Below are 9,472 nucleotides of genomic sequence, written 5' to 3'. Positions count from 1 at the left end.
TTTATTTGACAGATGCAGAACTATTTTCCAAAGAGATAAAATAGCTTGTTTAAAATGTACTAGTATCAGAGCCATTGTCTTTCATTTGAAAATGAGAGAGAAAAAATTAAGCGAAAGAGGAAGAGGCAAAGGAGGGAAGATACTGATTTAGCAGAAAAAGGTACACACAGAAACAGAGATAGATACATATAGAAGGAGAATAAAGAGAGAAGAAAGAGACAGGAGAAAGAGAAGAAGGCAGTCTTGTAAAAGGGCAGAAGACAGAGTGGCTGATGCACAAATATGAGAAAATGCCATCGTATATATTAGTAGTAGCCCATGCTTCCCTTTCTGGACATTCTCTACATAAGGAACCTATCCTCCAACTTACTAAATGGGACATCTTATAAGAATCCAGATTTCTGGGCATTCCTGAGCATTGGGAAGCTTGCCACCAGCTTAAATAAATTGATCCTAGTCTCATTTGGACAGTGCAACTTAATATAAATGGCTGGATGAGACCTGAGCAATATCTGCTCATTTTCTGTTCTTTGTTTTAGTTTTTTGTTTTTTCCCTCTAGCACACTTAAACCATTCCAGAGAGATAAAACTCTTTAGTGATTTTATTCCCAGAAGGAAGCTGAATGCCTTGAAGCATCTGGCCTGATGTCCTCATGTTTTCATAGCTCATAGCTCATCTTTCTTTGTGCCCTGGGCAGCTGATCTGAATATAGAGTGTACATGAACTTCGAAGGAAGCTGGCAGGATGGAGTTGGGGCCTCACTGTTTCAATCAAGATGAATTCAAAACCTTTGCGTATCGAGTAGAAAACTTGAACCAGCAATGGAGAAACAATTGACACCAACGGAAAAGGAAATGGCAATCAAAAAGGTGCAGGGAGCGTAATAAGATTATATTTAACATGGTTATACCCTCCTAGCAGATGATCATGGATTAAATTACTTGTTGCCTCCATAAATAATTTCAGCATGTGGAATAAGATTGCCTCCTAGAATGTATGAGATAAGAAGTTCAGGAAAATATGTAATAGCTCAAGACAAAACCACGGTTTCCACCTGTCTATCACGGTAATGATGTTTCTCCCTCCTTGAGCTGGGGGCTCCCTGTCCAAGCTTCTCCAGTCAATGTGGGGAGCCGCATCACTGGTCACTCCCTCATGACTCTGCACCTAGCTGGGCATCACTGCACACTGCATTTGCCTCTTCTCTTCTGGGGCTCTACTTCATATGGGGGCTATCCACATGGGATATATCAAGTGATGGCTTGGGTTCGGAGTTATTTTTCTCCAAACTGCTCTCCTTCAGGAAAGCACCGAATCTGGCATATGGCAAGTGCTTGAAAATGTTTTTTGAAAGAAATAAATCCATTATTCCTGAACCCCCTTCCCCACATCCAGTACAGTGCTAAGCACATAAATAATATTTGAGCTTTTTTTTTTTTTTTGAGACAGAGTTTTGCTTTTGTTGCCCAGGGTAGAGTGCAATGGTACAATCTCGGCTCACTGCAACCTCCGCCTTCTGGGTTCAAGCGATTCTCCTGCCTCAGCCTCCAGAGTAGCTGGGACTACAGGTGAGCACCACCATGCCCGGCTAAATTTTTATATCCTCCTTAGTAGAGATGGTGTTTCCCCATGTTGGCCAGGCTGGTCTCAAACTCCTGACCTCAGGTGATCCGCCCGCCTTGGTCTCCCAAAGTGCTAGGATTACAAGTGTGAGCCACTGCTCCTGGTCAATATTTGAGCTTCTTTCATTGCCTATGTTGTCCTAAGGAACATGGTGGAGAGCCTAAGGCTCAAGCCTAAGGAGTTTACTTTGTCCCTTGCTAAGAGGATACCTGAGAGCCACTCAGAAGCCTTCCAGTGACAAGGCAGGAAGGAGGCTCTGGGGAAAGGAAGATGAACAAAGGAAGAGGTACTTGGAGCCAGTCCTGGTCATGAATGCCTCAGCAACCTTTCCATGGAATACTTCTCTGAGTCCTCTCCATCCAAAACAAAGAAAAATGATTTCTGGGACCACCACTTCCTTCTCACCCTCTAATAGATATCGAAGGACAAAGTATTCAACATAGAACCCAAGGAAAGAGACACTAACAGATTGGGTGTCTTTTATCCTCACTCAGGGAGTTTTCTCAAATCACACAAACAAGAACAGCACCCACTTTCCCCACCCTCAGCCCCGCTCTGAATCTGCTGCTTCTTCTGCTGTGCGGTCTTCTTCATGTAAAGATGAGATCAAGGAGCAAGGATGCAGAACACTCTTGGGACTTTCCCCGATATTCCAAGGCAAAAGAAGAAACCTAGAGAGAATTAGTAACAGCAAACACATCTCTCTAGGAATGTGTATAGTACTTTTTAAAAAAGATTCTCCAAAGAAGATACAGAAGTGGTCAACCAGCACATGAAAAGATGCTCAACATCATTATTCATGAAAGACTATGCAAATCAAAACCACAATGTGATACTGCTTCATACAGGTACGATGGCTCAGATTTAAAAAGACAGAAAGTAAGAGGTATTGGTGAGGACGTGGGGAAACTGAAACCCTTCTGCCTCGCTAGCTGGAGTATGAAATTATGCAGCTTTTTTTTTGGAAAAGAGCTTGCCAGTTCTTCCAAAAGTTAAACAGAATTGTATGACCTAGTAATGCTATATATATCCAAGAAAATTAAAAACACATATTCACACAAAAACATATACAGAAATGTTCACAGAAACATTATTCATAATAACTGAAAGGTAGAGATAACCCAAATTTTTATCAACTGATGAGTAAATGAATAAAAAGTTCTACATCCAAATTATGGAATATTATTCAGCCATAAAAGGAACAAAGTACTGATACATTCTACAACATGGATGCACCTTGAAAGCATTATGATAAGTAAAACAAGCCAGATATGAAGTCCACTTATTATGTAATTCCATTTAAGTAAAAATCCCAGAATAAAAAACAGAGTCAGAAAGTGGATTATGAGAGGTTATCGGGGTTGGGTGGAGTGGGGTGGGAGAATGCAGAGTGCCTGCTAATGTGTCAGGGTTTCTTTCAGGAGCAATGAATATATTCTAGAATTACACAGTGATAATAGCTGCACAACCTTTTGAATATATTAAAAGCCACCAAATTGCATACTTCAAAACAATAAATTATAGACAGGTGAATTATACATCAATTAAAAAATTATAAGAAGGCTTTAGAATTGTTCAAAGGACAATTAGGACCCTGCTAGAAACTCTAATCTCAACTTGAAAAGTTCTGCTAGACTACTTGCCTCTTCATCTCACCCCCTAACTCACACTCCAAAGCAGCCCCAAACCACAGTCCCTAGCTACTACTAAAGGAAAAAAATAGAAGAGACACCAGTCAGCATTGGAGGGGACTTGAGAAGCATTTGATGTTTGCAGACATTCCCTGTAGGGGGTAGGGAAGAAGGTTGAACATAGGAACGTGAATTAATGGAAGATGAATTGCCCCATCTCCAGAAGGGATCAGATGCTGATTATGAAAGGAAGCCAAAGTGTCTCCAGAGAGGCCTCTTTTTAATACCTTCCCATGTGTTAACTATAAGGGAGTGTGGCCAACAGAATCCTTTTTACACACAAATGTACTTGACTTGAAGAGGAAAGGTCACCCTGAGCAATTCTGAGGCTTGCTTGCTTACTGGGATCCTCCACGGGTCCCAACATTTTTGTTGGCCTAACTTCTCCCCTGACTCAGAGGCTGTGGGTTTCCTCTCCTTGAATCCTTTCTCCCCATGTGATGTGTGTGAGAGAGGAAGAAATGTCAAAGTGTAACATGAGTGGTTGCCTATTTAACTACTTTAAAATCAGCTCTAAAAAACCAAATTGATTCTAACCAACAGTGTGCAAGATTTTCAATTTTGCCATACTGATGATGGGAATCAATTTGGTACAGCTACTGTGGAAAACAGCATGGATGTTCGTCAAAAAATTAAAAGCTTAACTAAATCACATACCATATTATTCAGCAATCCCACTTCTGGATATTTATCCAAAATAATCGAAATTAGGATCCTGAAGCTATATTGGCACTCTCCTGTTCATTGAGACAATATACACAATAGCCAAGATGTGGAAATAACTTTGATATCCATCAAAATATGAATGGATAAAGAAAATGTGATATATACATACAATAGAATACTATTCAGCCTTTAAAAAGAAGGATATTCTGCAATATGCAACAACATATCAACCTTGAGGATATTTCGTTAAGTGAAATAAACCAGTCATAGAAAGAAAAATACTGTATGATTCTTCTTATATGAGGTATCTAAAATAGCCAAATTTATAGAAGCAAAGGGTAGAATGGTGGTAACCAGTAGCTGGCAGAAGGGAGAAATGGGGAGTTATCAATCAAGAGGCATAAAGTTTCAGTTAAGCAGGATGATAAACTCTAGATATCTGTATTATAATATAATACATACAGGCAACAATAAGGACTTGTACACTTTAAAGTTTCCTGAGGGTAGATCTCATGTTGTGTTCTTACCACAATAAAATAAAATTGTCCCCATCCCCTCTTCCACCCCTGCCAAAAAAAACCCTAAATTGGTATCTGCAGAAGATGCTAGGGAACCAACTAGTTTTTGGAAAATTGGTAAATAAAAGTTTAAAAATTTTAAGGTTCCCGGCCGGGCGCGGTGGCTCACACCTGTAATCCCAGCACTTTGGGAGGCCGAGACGGACGGATCACAAGGTCAGGAGATCGAGACCATCCTGGCTAACCCGGTGAAACTCCGTCTCTACTAAAAAATACAAAAAACTAGCCGGGCGAGGTGGCGGGCGCCTGTAGTCCCAGCTACTCGGGAGGCTGAGGCAGGAGAATGGTGTAAACCCGGGAGGCAGAGCTTGCAGTGAGCTGAGATCCGGCCACTGCACTCCAGCCTGGGTGACAGAGCGAGACTCCGTCTCAAAAAAAAAAAAAAAAAAAAATTTAAGGTTCCCTTTTGTTTTTACTATGCAAAGTGTGCCACTGAAGAAAAAAAAACCACATGGGTACTTAAATTTCAACAAATTCGAGTTCTCTTTCCTTGCAAGATGATGGGTGAAAAAGTTGAGAAGCTGCATACTAAAAAGAAGCCCGAAGCCAAGAAGGCTATTGCTGGTGGCAAAGTGGAAAGGGGCAACTTCAGGGCTAAAAAGCCCAAGAAGGGGAAGCCCCATTGCAGTTGAAATCCTGCCCTTGTCAGAGGAATTGGCACATATTCCTGATCTACTATGTATTCCAGAAAGGCCATGTACAGGAGGAAGTACTCAGCCACTAAATCCAAGGTCAAAAAGAAAAATAAGAAGCTTCTTGCAACGGTTAAAAATCAGTTAGTGGTGACAAGAATGGTGGTATCTGGGTGGTTAAACTTCACAAAATTCCTAGATATCCTACTGAAGACGTGCCTCAAAAGCTGTTGAGCCACAGCAAAATACCCTTGAGTCCGCACGTGAGGAAACTGTGAGCCAGCATCACCCCCAGGACCATTCTGATCATCCTCATTGGACACCACAGGAGCAAGAGGGTGGTTTTCCTGAAGCAGCTGGCTAGCGGCTTTGTTGCTACTTGTGACTGGACCTCTGGTCCTCCATCGAGTTCCTCTACAAAGAACACACCAGAAATTTGTCATTGCACCTCAACCAGAATTGATATCAGCAATGTAAAAATCCCAAAACATCTTACTGATGCTTACTTCACAAAGAAGCAGTTGCAGAAGCCCAGACCTCAGGAAGTTGAGATCCTTGACACAGAAAAAGAGAAATATGAGATTAAAGAGCAGTGCAAGATTGATCAGAAAGCCGTGGAGTCACAAATTTTGCAAAAATCAAAGCTATTAAACATCAATGACTACTGACGCCACAAAAAGAGAGACACTGAGACATATATAACCTCTAAGGAAGAGCACCTAATAATAATGTCCTAATGCTTTAAAACAAGAAGAAGGAGGAGAAGGACCTGGATTGGTCACTTAGATACAATCAGAAACACAGAGACTAAAGGAACAGAGTAAACTTTACTGTGGGGAAGCAACCAGCTAATTCCAGACTGTAGGAAACTCTTTAGATTAAGTGTTCCAATTCTTTCAATGAATACATTGTAAGGAAAAATAAGGAGATGAAGGGGAAGCCTATGGACTAAAAGGCACTTAAAAGATGTTTATAAAAAACAGGCAAAGCTAAACAAGTGTTTAGGAATATACACTTAGGTGATAAGACTATTTTTAAGAAGTGAGAAGTGGTTGCAATAAAAGGACAATGATTACTTTTGCTGGAAGAGGAGAGATGTTTGAGAGATGGGCATGTAGAGGGCTTCTGAGCTGGCTGGAAAAATTCTCTTATCACGGGTAGTGTTTACAAGAGTTATAGCTTTGAAACCATTATTTTAACTTGCACATTCTCTTTTTATGGCTTTTTGGTACTTACAATATATTTAACAATAAAAAGTTTTTAAAATAAAAATTAAGTAAACTTTGATGTGAGAAATGGGAAAGAAAAAACAGAAAACAGAGAAAAATATTAGGACTGTAAGAGAGAAAAGGGTCACATTTGTGACCCCACATCTATTTTTTATAGCAAAAACAGAACCCATTTTTTTTTATCACAAAGATGATTCTGGGTGTCACCTAGGACCTCCCTCTTTAAAATGCATAGTTAATTTTGGCCACCTATGACCCTGACAATGAAATCCAGGAGGAGGGGGAAAAGCTGGTGGAGAAGAGACTGGAATTGAGACTGGCTAGCTGATTGTGCACGTGCTGGCTGGAAGAATGGGAAACCAACATCTTAAGACCACCATTTGAGAGAGGCCAGAGTGGCAGCACAGCCCCCAAGAAAGAATGTGGAATAGTGTCTTCAGTGACCCCATCAGAGAGACACCAGCATCCCCAGGAGCAGCTGGAGAAGTCAGGACCCATGTAGGGAAATGTCAGCTGTGTCAGAACCATGGGAGCAGAGAAGGAAGGCCTCTGTAAGAGAAATCTTTCTCTGCCTGTCCACATGTCTGTCAGCATGACATTTTGGGTCAATAAATATTCATCAGGATGCACCATTCCAGCTGACCTATGTTACCCCCTCCACTGGAGGAGAAAATAAACAGGACTGTGGGTGCAGAAAACGTCTGCCCCCTTCAGAGCTGCCTTTGTGCTCTGTGTGTGAGCCAAGAGTTCAGATGAATGTTTGCCTCCTTGAATCCTTTGGGACTTGTGCATCTAATATCTGGTATGGAGCCAGCTCCTTCTCTGTGTGTTAAACAGCAATACAGTGCCATCAACATTCTCAACTGTGAGAGAATAACATCCAAGCCAAGGTTAGCTAATCAATGAGCAACTCTTTCTGTTACCTGCTAATGGGAGGGTTCCCAGGTGGAGTTTGTTTCTTCCTTTTTTGTGCTCCCAACATCTGTTTTCATACATCTGTTTTGGCTTTTCCTCTCATTGCTATTGTCTATGTATCTGTCTCCACAGTGAAACTGGGAACCTCTCAATAATTTCATCAATAAATATTGATTGAGTAACTCTTATGTACAAAGCATTATGCTAGCTAAAGTGGCAAACAAAGGAGTAAGTCTTAGAGCTAAGAGACAGATATTAAACAATGACACAAACACATGCATAATTATAGATTATGTGAGTGCTGAGAAAGTGAAGGGTGAGATGAATGATTACCCAGGGCAGTCTGTTGGATAGTTCCACATAGGAAATGCATCAGTGAGAAAGAATGTGGAGGGATTGGCCAGGCTAGGGACAAGGGAGTGTGTTTCTGGGCAGGGAGTATGTCCAGAGCAGCGGGTGAGCGGAACCCTGGTGCAAGCCAGGGATGGAGAAGCAGGGCCATAATATGAAGAGCCTGGTAGACCATGATAAGGATCTTAGAGTTTTAACCTAAATACCACAGGAAGGGGTACATGTTTAGAAATGCGGAGATCACTTATTACACTGGACAAGCAGAATGATGATGGAGGCAGAAACAAGAGTGAAGAGGACAGTGATGAAGAAGTCAGCAGATCTGAGAGGTATCTGGGTGACATATTTGGTAGTGTTCTCAGGCGGATGCAAGCAGTAAAGGGTCATTCCAAAACTTCTGGAATGAACATGAAGATAGATAAAGGTGTCATTTATGAGCATAACTCAATATCAAAATGAGACAAGACTAGTACATACACACACACACACACACACACACACACACACACACGGCATGACTAAACTCATTAACAATTATCAATACAAAACTCATTTACTATTATCAATACAAAAACTCTGAATAAAAAAATTAGCAAAGGTAACCCAGTAGCATAATACTAGTAGCTAACACTTAATGAAGTATTACTATTTACCACAGGCCAAACACTGTTCTAGAATTTTATTACCTCATTAAATTAATATTTGCTCATAACATAATTACTTCCATTATCTCTATCTCCACAACCACCATATGAGAAAAGTACTATTATTATCTTCATTTCACTGATTGGTGAATTGCAGCTCAGAGAAGTGGGCTGTTTTTCGTGAATCAGCATAGATAACATTCCCAGACATAATGGCTCCTTTCCATGTAGGATTCCATTTATATGAAGACGCAATACTAATCCATGGTGTCAGGACAGTGGTTACCTCTATGGAAGGTATTTACTAGGGAGGAAAATGAAGGCCCTTCTTGGGTACTAGAACTGTTATTTGCTAGATCTGGGTGATTGTTATGTGATATATGCATACGAAGTTGTAAACTTAAGACTTGCACACTTTGCTAAATGTATTTTTTATCTCAAAAGAAAAGGTATGTGGAGGACATATAGAAGACAAATATTCAATATCTTTGTATATGACAAGCTCTAAAAACCAATGAAAAGTAACCATCAATCCATTAGTGGATGAAGGATATAAATATGGAGCTCACAAATAAAGAAATATAAGTGGAAAATAAATTTGTGTGAAATATATGTAAACAGTAAATAAAGAAATGCAAGTTAAATATTAATGAAATATTTTTCTCCTAGCAAATTGATCAAAATAAAAAAAAGGTCAATAATACTCACTGTCAGTGATAATATGGGGAAACAGACATGCAAATACTGTGGTAGTAGAAATTGTTACAAATTTTCTGAGGCTAATTTGGCTGCACATATCAAAGTCTTTTCATTTGTTTATACTTTGAAACAGCAGCGATTCTAGTTCTACAAAGTCATCATAAAGAATTACTTGGCCAGGCATGGTGGCTCACACCTATAATCCCAGCACTTTGGGAGGCTGAGGCAGGTGGACTGCCTGAACTCAGGAGTTAGAGACCAGCCTAAGCAATACTGTAAAACCCCATCTCTACTAAAAAAATACAAAAATTAGCTGGACATGGTGGTGGGCAACTGTAGTCCCAGCTACTCGGCAGGCTGAGGCAGAACAATTGCTTGAACCCTGGAGGCGGAGGTTGCAGAGAGCTGAGATTGTGCCACTGCACAGAAGTCTGGGCAACAGA

At 40.5% G+C, this 9,472-nt stretch overlaps 1 pseudogene; it reads left to right on the top strand.

Annotated features, from left to right (window-relative positions):
• The first annotated feature begins 5,056 nt into the window (after nucleotides 1-5,056).
• LOC105541262 lies at nucleotides 5,057-6,249 on the top strand (annotated as a pseudogene).
• Nucleotides 6,250-9,472: the final 3,223 nt, after the last annotated feature.

Source organism: Mandrillus leucophaeus, unplaced genomic scaffold, assembly GCF_000951045.1.
Source record: "Mandrillus leucophaeus isolate KB7577 unplaced genomic scaffold, Mleu.le_1.0 Scaffold1054, whole genome shotgun sequence".
NCBI classification, from domain to species: Eukaryota; Metazoa; Chordata; class Mammalia; order Primates; family Cercopithecidae; genus Mandrillus; species Mandrillus leucophaeus.
This window is presented reverse-complemented; position numbering and strand designations above follow the sequence as displayed.